Source organism: Scomber japonicus, chromosome 12 (assembly GCF_027409825.1).
Source record: "Scomber japonicus isolate fScoJap1 chromosome 12, fScoJap1.pri, whole genome shotgun sequence".
Taxonomy (NCBI): Eukaryota; Metazoa; Chordata; class Actinopteri; order Scombriformes; family Scombridae; genus Scomber; species Scomber japonicus.
This window is the reverse complement of record NC_070589.1, coordinates 29,438,256-29,447,050: the sequence shown is the minus strand read 5'-3', so window position 1 is coordinate 29,447,050 and position 8,795 is coordinate 29,438,256.

Below are 8,795 nucleotides of genomic sequence, written 5' to 3'. Positions count from 1 at the left end.
TGAAGATAGGGTTGGTTGGAGAGGAGGAGGTGTAGATGGTGCTACTGAGGAGGGGGGGTTTTTTGGGAGGGAGGGGGGGGGGGGGGGGCAGGGGGGATGATGTAAACCCCCTTAATGGGCTTTCCTCAATGGGGCCATGGAAAGAGAGGTGCGATGGGGGAAGCTGCCAGACTGATTCACAATGCATTTGCACCTTAAAGAGGACAGTCTTTCATTCTGATTTTTAATAGTGTCTCTCTCTCTCTCTCTCTCTCTGTGTGTGTGTGTGTGTGTGTGTGTGTGTGTGAGAGGATGATAGATCATTTAATAGTCTGATTCAGTCAACAGGTAACATGCAGGTTACTGAGTGCATGTGTAGGAGGAGAGAGAGAGATTTATAGTTCACACAGTGTCACTCCTGTATAATAAAGCATATACACTAAGTAATAAAAAAAAGACACTTTCATATGAAACAAAAGGCCACTTTCTATTCTCAGTGTCATGATTAATGTAACACTATTGTCACGCAGTTTGACCTGTTTGTTTTATTTTATTAAATGCAGAAAGAAGAACTAGAAATAGATTGCATCTCATTAACCCTTGGACTGCTTTCGTCAATCATGAAGAAACATTTTAGCACTTCTAACAATATATTATATTATATATTTTACAGTGCATGTCTCATTCACCCATGGCAACACAATGCATTCCTTATGTGGAAAGTCTTTGGCCCTAAATGGAAAAGATGGCGTCGTCCATAAGCTGCAACTCTGAGCTTCAAACTGAGTCCAATGCAAACCAGTCTTATGGCGCTTTTCCACTACACAGTTACAGCACGACTCGACTAGACTCGGTTTTTTTCTTGTGTTTCCACTAGGGATAATACCTGGTACCTGCTACTTTTTTAGTACCTGCTCTGCTGAGGTTCCAAGCGAGCCGAGCCGATACTAAATGTGACGTCATCAGACTGCCGGCCGCTGATTGGTCAGAAGAGTTGTCGCTGGAAGAGTCATGAGCCGTCCCACACAAGAATCAAACCCGCCATTTTTAAATACCGGCAACAGTGTTACAGCCATACGGCTCAATGTTCTACATACAGCAGCAAGTACACCATCGCCTCCATGTCCTCCATTGTTTATGTGTTTGTGTTGCGTATAAAACGAAGTCACAGCAGTTTCGCGGAGCCGTTGCTATGACAACCCCACCCACGTTGAGTAGGTACCTTTTTGTCGTGCTGGAACTGTGTAGTGGAAAAGCACCATTACTGTACGTCCATCTTTATACACAGTCTATGTAGAAAGTGAATGACCAATCAAACTCACCACAAAGTCCATTTAGGAGTTATTTTGCAGCTCAGCAGCCGTGCAACTCCATCTGCTGAGGAAGACGAAGGAGAAGAAGTGATAGGATTGAAATCAACCTTCAGGTGATACTTTTTTTTACTGTTTCCAAGGTTAATATAAAGAACTTTTCAATCTTCATTTTGTAATTAATCTGCATTTGCTCTCCTGGAGATAAACAAACAAACAAACAAACAAAAAAGACTTTTAATGCCATGCCTCTGATTAAAAAGTCTCATGCTCTGAATACAAATTGAGAATAATAACTTGCTCTCTCAGCGTCGCTTTATGAAGCACTGCACGGTAGTTTTGAAGGAAGGAAGGAAGGGAAGAGAAGACAGATGGAAGGAAAGAAGGAAGGAAGGAAGGAAGGAAGGAAGGGAGGGAAGAGAAGACAGATGGAAGGAAGGGAGGAAGGGAGGGAAGAGAAGATAGATGGAAGGAAAGAAGGGAAGATAGATGAAAGGGAAGGAAGGAAAAGAAGACCAGAAGGAAGGAAGGAAGGAAGGGAGGGAAGAGAAGACAGATGGAAGGAAAGAAGGAAAGATAGATGAAAGAGAAGGAAGGAAGGAAAAGAAGACCAGAATGAAGGAAGGGAGGAAGGAAGGAAGGAAGGAAGGAAGGAAGGAAGGAAGGAAGGAAAAGAAGACCAGAAGGAAGGAAGGGAGGGAAGAGAAGACAGATGGAAGGAAAGAAGGAAAGATAGATGAAAGAGAAGGAAGGAAGGAAAAGAAGACCAGAAGGAAGGAAGGGAGGAAGGAAGGAAGGAAGGAAGGAAGGAAGGAAGGAAGGAAGGAAGGAAGGAAGGGAGAAGACAGATGGAAGGAAAGAAGGGAAGATAGATGAAAGGGAAGGAAGGAAGGAAAAGAAGACTAGAAGGAAGGAAGGAAAGAAGGAAGGAAGGGAGGGAAGAGAAGACAGATGGAAGGAAAGAAGGGAAGATAGATGGAAGGGAAGGAAGGAAGGAAAAGAAGACCAGAAGGAAGGAAGGAAGGTAGGAAGGAAGGAAGGAAGGAAGGAAGGGAAGAGAAGACAGATGGAAGGAAAGAAGGGAAGATAGATGAAAGGGAAGGAAGGAAGGAAGGAAAAGAAGACTAGAAGGAAGGAAGGAAAGAAGGAAGGAAGGAAGGAAGGGAGGGAAGAGAAGACAGATGGAAGGAAAGGAGGAAGGAAGGAAGGAAGGAAGGGAAGAGAAGACAGATGGAAGGAAAGAAGGGAAGAAAGGAAGGAAAAAAAGACCAGAAGGAAGGAAAGGAGGAAGGAAGGAAGGAAAGAAGGGAGGGAAGAGAAGATAGATGGAAGGAAAGAAGGGAAGATAGATGGAAGTGAAGGAAGGAATAAACAAACAAACAAACAAAAAAGACTTTTAATGCCATGCCTCTGATTAAAAAGTCTCATGCTCTGAATACAAATTGAGAATAATAACTTGCTCTCAGCGTCGCTTTATGAAGCACTGCACGGTAGTTTTGACACGAGTTAGAGAAAATAGATCCGTATTATTATATTTGTTTCTCTCGTACTGTGTTGTAACAATGGTGCTCGGCTATCAAACCATTTTTAAATAATTAAACTCCAACAGTTAAAGGCTTTGATTTACTGTTTGCGGGATGTTTTTTAAGTTTTTATGAATGTTGAATTAAACTACAAGGATTGGTGTGATAAAAGAAGCCGACACATATCACTACGAAATGATTCATTCATTAATAAAGACAACACCGACTAAATTGGGCCAGAATCGGCCCGCCAAAGGGTGCAATCCGGCCCACTTTCCTTCCTGTGTCCTTTTCCTTCCTTCCATCTGTCCTTCCTACTTCCTTTTATCCTTCCTTCCTTCTTTACTTCCATCTATCCTTCCTCCCTTTCTTCCTTCTGTCCTTCCTTCCTTCCTTGCTTCCTTCCATCTGTCCTTCCTCCCTTCGTTCCATCTGTCCTTCCTCCATTTCCCTAACCCTCTTCCCTTTCTTCCTTCCTACCTTTCTTCCTTCTGTCCTTCCTACCTTTCCTCCCTCCTTCCTCCTTCCTTTTGACTGTCGTTCGTTCGTTCCTTTCTTATTTCCTTCCTTCTTTCCCTCCATCTTTTTAATGATCCGGCCCACATGAGATCAAATTGGTCTGTATGTGGCCCTTGAATGAAAATGAGTTTGACACCTCTGATATAGAAGGAGGAGAGCTGAGACGGTGTGTACGGAGAGATGGATTGAAGGGTCCAGAGGAAGGGATTATGGGGTGAAGAGATGGGGTTGATGGATGAAAGGATAAGGGATGAAGGGATGAAGGGAAAGAATCAAGGTTGAAGATGGATGAATGGAGGTGTGTGTGTCAAAGAACCAACGTCTGTGGAGCGAAGATGCGAAGATAGGGGAGTCAAGATGAGAATGGGAGAGTTGTGTCTTCAGGCAATCAGTTTAAATTTAACCCCTAGTAGTTCATATATCCTTGTAACAATGGAGAAGGGTAAAGTCCGTGTAAAGCAAGAATAAATATGTGTTCTGAGTTTGACATGCCACAGAAAAGTGTGTTGTTAACCACCCTGCCAAATTTGAATGATTAAAAAAAATTGCCAAATATATGAAATTAGGCTTCAAAGTTGTGTAAAACCTTTTTTTCTGCTGCCAAATGCTGTGGGAGTTCCCGCCGAGTCCGCTGAAGCCCCGCCCCCTACCAAGTGTCACCTGTCAATCAAAGTCACCACCTCTAACAGAAACATGGATGCTAGGTCTGAGAGCTTTCTGCTGCTAACTCAGCGGCTAGCTCGGCAGCTAACTTGGCTGCTAGCTCGGCGGCTAATTCGGCTGCTAGCTCGTCTGCTAGCTCGGTGGCTAACTCGGCTAACTGGCTAACTGTAGACTGTAGTAGTAGTAGTGTGTGCTGAATGTATTTATACCTCTACAGCAGCAGGGCCGGGTTTATGCTAACTCAAATCTAAATGCTTTTTACACCTTTTATAGAAATACATTTATGACCTATTTAATGTGTTTAGAAGAAAATGCCTGAACTCACTTTACGGTGTCTTTAAAACTGAGACGAAGAGGAAAGGTGTGAATACATAGGCCTACTCTTTGTCTGAAAATATATTTAAAAAACCCTGAAATCGAGCTGCAGATTTTACAATTTGACACCAATTAACCTTCACATTTACAACTCTGACATACTGTACCTGACTTTTTCCTCCCTTTATGGATTCTGTGGGTCAGATTAAGCTAGCAGGAGATCACACACACACACACACACACACACACACACACACACACACACACACACCACCTTTTTTTTTTTTTTTTTAAATAACATAGCAGGAAATGACCCTTTTCTCACTCTACTGTGCAGAGTAATGGCGAAATAACAGGTGATTACCAGCCAAAGCGGTTCATACAGAGAGATCTGCTGTTACCAGCTGTGGTAGTAATAAGAGAAAACTACCTATTCAGAAAAACACAGATGATTTCAAACTCTTTTTTTTTTACACGTTTAGGCTACTTGTTTTGCCCTTCAAAAAGTAATAAACTGCCCCTTTCTCATTCGGAGTTCAGGTGTGTCCTTTCGGAGATGAAAACTCCCGGTCGTGGTAGCTGACCGTTTCCAAAATGCCACAAGAATCTGAACAAGCCCCCCGTCACCCGTTTGCAGAGCCGGCGTCCAGCAGCCACCTGCTTCCCATGAGCCTCTGGTGAGCTGTTGGCCTCCATTCATAAACGTCCGGGAAATTACACATGTCGGCTCTGACCTGGGCGGCCATGTAATGGGCAGCACGCATAATTAACCTGGAGAACATTTATTAGCCCCGACGGCACTGTGGGCTGCGTGGGGAGGTGTGTGTGTGTGGTGGAATATGTGTGTGATAGAGAGATGTGTGTATGTGTGTGTGTGTGTGTGTGTGTGTGTCTGTGTGTCTGTGTGTGTGTGTGTGCTCATGAAAGAAAGGGAAGAAATTTGAAGTGTGTGCACCTGTGTATGGTAAAGAAAAGAAAGTAAGAGACATATGTGTGTGTGTGTGTGTTGTACTGCAAGATGTGTGTGTGTGTGTGTGTGTGTGTGTGTGTGTGTGTGTGTGTGTGTGTGTGTGTGTTTGTGTTGAGTGTTAGACCTTGAAAGTGAGGACATTTCAGAAAGGATTTAACAAAAGCAGGCCAAATTTTTTCGGGAAGATGTGGATCATTTGGACAACAAGGACATTTTTGGATAGTAAGGACATCGTCAGCACGTGAGGACATTTTCCAGAGAGGAAATGTTTTTTAAAAATTTGGGGAGATTTTCAAAAAAAAAGTCAAGGCAATTTGGAAAAGTTAACGTTGATGTTTGGAAAGAAAGAAATCTAGGTCATTTTCAGATTTGTGAAGATATTTTTTTTTTTTTTTTTTAAAGAGTGATCACATCTTTGGAAAATCTGAACTTTTTTGGGAAGCAAGGACAGTTTAGGAAATTGAAGATATTTTTGGAAAGTTAAAAAGCGAGGACATTCTTTTAAAGTGACATGATGATGAAAAAGGGCGTTTCATAAAACACTTACATGTTGGAAAGTGAAGATATCGTAGAGAGTCAGTGAAGAAGATTAAGATAAATATATGAAAAGTGTTGTTTGATGGTTCAGACTTGGTTTGTTATACATGCTTTGGGTTAACCCTCCTGTTGTCCTCGAGTCAAGGAAGGAAGGGAGGAAGGAAGGAGGGAAGGAAGGACCGGAGGTGGAAGGGAAGAAGGAAGGAAAGGAGGGAGGGAGGGAAGAAGGAAGGAAGGAAGGATGGATGGATGGAAGGGAGGTGGAAGGGAAGAAGGAAGGAAAGGAGGGAGGAAGGGAAGAAGGAAGGAAGGGAGGTGGAAGGAAGGAAGGGAGGTGGAAGGAGGGAAGGGAGGTGGAAGGAAGGAAGGAAGGAAGGAAGGAGAGGAGGAAGGGAGGTGGAAGGGAAGAAGGAAGGAAAGGAGGGAGGGAGGGAGGAAGGAAGGGAGGAAGAAGGTAGGAAAGAAAGGAGGGAGGAAAGGAGGAAGGAAGGAAGGAAGGATGGATGGAAGGGAAAAAGGAGGGAGGGAGGGAAGAAAGAAGGAAAGGAGGGAGTAAGGAAGGGAGGAAGAAAGAAGGGAGGGAGGAAGGGAGGAAGAAGGTAGGAAAGAAAGGAGGGAGGAAAGGAGGAAGGAAGGAAGGAAGGATGGATGGAAGGGAAGAAGGAAAGGAGGGAGTAAGGAAGGAAGGAAGGATGGAAGGAAGGAGGGAGGAACAGCCAAAACAGATGTGTGTTTCCATGTTTTTAAGTCGTGTGTGTGAGGCCTCAAACAGACTCTTATGAAACAAGTGAAAGCGAGTGTGTGAATATTGGATACGTGTGGTGAAACCTCTCATTCAAATTCACCATCACTCACTCACTGCTCGCTTCCATCAGTCATCTTTCTTTTTTTTTTTTTCCTCCTCCTCTCTCCGCACTGACAACAAAGTGAATCTCGTTTGGAAGCAAAACAATTACACCGGCTCTGTCACAGATAGGTCTGCTGAGTGCTTCACTTCCTGTGAAAGTATGCCAGGTTTTTGATGCGTCTCTGCCTGCTACCCCCCCCCTCCGTCCCTCCATCCCTCCATCCCTCCCCCCTCCCCCCGCCTGTGCACCGTCACATGGAGACGTTGGCCGGCTATCGCTGTTGGCCAGTCGTCCCGCTGTTTGAGATGTGCTCCCTGTTCTTCAGTCTGGAGGGAAACAGTGACAGGCTTATCTCCCCTGACGCTCACTCACCTGGAAAAAAAAAAAAGGAGGAAAAAAAAACAGTCTGAAGGGCTTCGAGGCTTCGAGGCTTCACTGAGCACTTTCCTCCCGGGAGCTGAAACTCACACTGGAAAGGAAAAAAAAAAAGAGTCAATTTCAAGAATATGTTTTATCGGGAATTAAGTCTGTACATTAAGAGATGTTAGGAGTGAGAGAAAGCAGCCGATAGATAAACTGAAGGGAATGTACTGTATGTATTAAAAATGCTGTTTGTATTGGAGAGAAAATACCTTAAGGAAAAGATACAGGGACATATTTGACAGCTGAGATGCAACATTTAAGTTCTTCATTTCACAAAATACATCAAAATGACTTTCTTACTGTATATAAACGGTATTGCAACAACAGCAGTCAGACCTGAGCTGTTTCAGAGGGGGGATGCAGGGGTAGCAGTGCAATTTAACAGAAATGCATGTTAGAAAATTAGATATACGATCAAAAAACATTAAATTACATGTTAATGAATAATATGAATGACTTGAATATCAGATTTTGTGTCAATCTCTCATGCATGTCACCGTGGCAACGCTGATGTTCTGTGTCTTGAATCGGCAGCAGCAATTTTGAAGCAATTTCTCTTCATTGATCTGTCTGTGAAAAAGGTGAATCAGTCAGTAAACTCAGCTGCTGTATTGTTGTTGTTGTTGCCATGATTACGGCGGTGGGAGCGGTGGCAAGCAAGTTGAGAAAAAAGTTGAACCATCACAAACTCTGAATATAGCAGCAGAGAGAGAGAGAACGCTGACCTTGGCTGCCATCGTGCTCATAATTGAACCCAACTGAGGGAGCAGCAAGGGCTCAATGTCTGAAAGCACATTAAGATTGTTGTCAGGGAAGGAAGGAAGGAAGGGACATCAGTGCCACATTTGACTTTTTACTAATATCTACCATATTTGGTTTAACCAGGTTGGTTAAAGTTAGACAAAGAAGGTTTGCTTACAGTGAAAAAACCTAATAGTAGCACTGTTACCCCTTTTCCACCGAGCTGGAGCCGGTGCTGGTTCAGAACTAGTGCTAGAGCCAGTGCTCAGTTGGTGCTAATCCAAGCACCTCTTACCAACCTGTTGCTTTTCCACAGGCAAGGAGCCAAATGATTACATCACTGTATAACCATAGACTGTATAAAAGAAATGGACGTAACATCCGTGACATCACCCATTGGTTTGTGGACTGCTGCTCGGAAGCCAATGGTTTCGAATCTGGGCAGCGCCATCTTGGAAGTTTCAGGTGCATGCTGGGAAAAATAAAAACACGGATTGTACTTATATGGGCATGAGGCGGAGCAATGGGTGGAGCGGGGAGGTTGCTATGGTTGCGAGGGCTGGATCTCGAGGACATTGATCAATCAACCTGTCAATCAGGACGTAGCCACGCCCTAATGCATACCCTGCTTTATCGTCAAATATAAAATCAGGGAGGCCAAAATGTCCCAAATGAACATCATACTGCATTGAAGAAGGCTTTAAACTAGTGATTGAGACCATAAACACATTTTGAAAACGTTTACTGAGGTTAGAAATCAAGTGAGAAGTTGGTGAATTCTCCATTGACTTGTATAGAGACGGTCGCCCCCTGGTGGCCTTTTGATAGAATGCAGCTCTAAGTTACTTCCTCGTTAGCCTCATTTCAGAGGACCAGAACTCCACTGCACAAGTTTGGGTAAAGGCTGTGAGTAATTAATTTTAACATTCAGGAGGTCACTGCTACACCATCCTAAAAATATAATGCA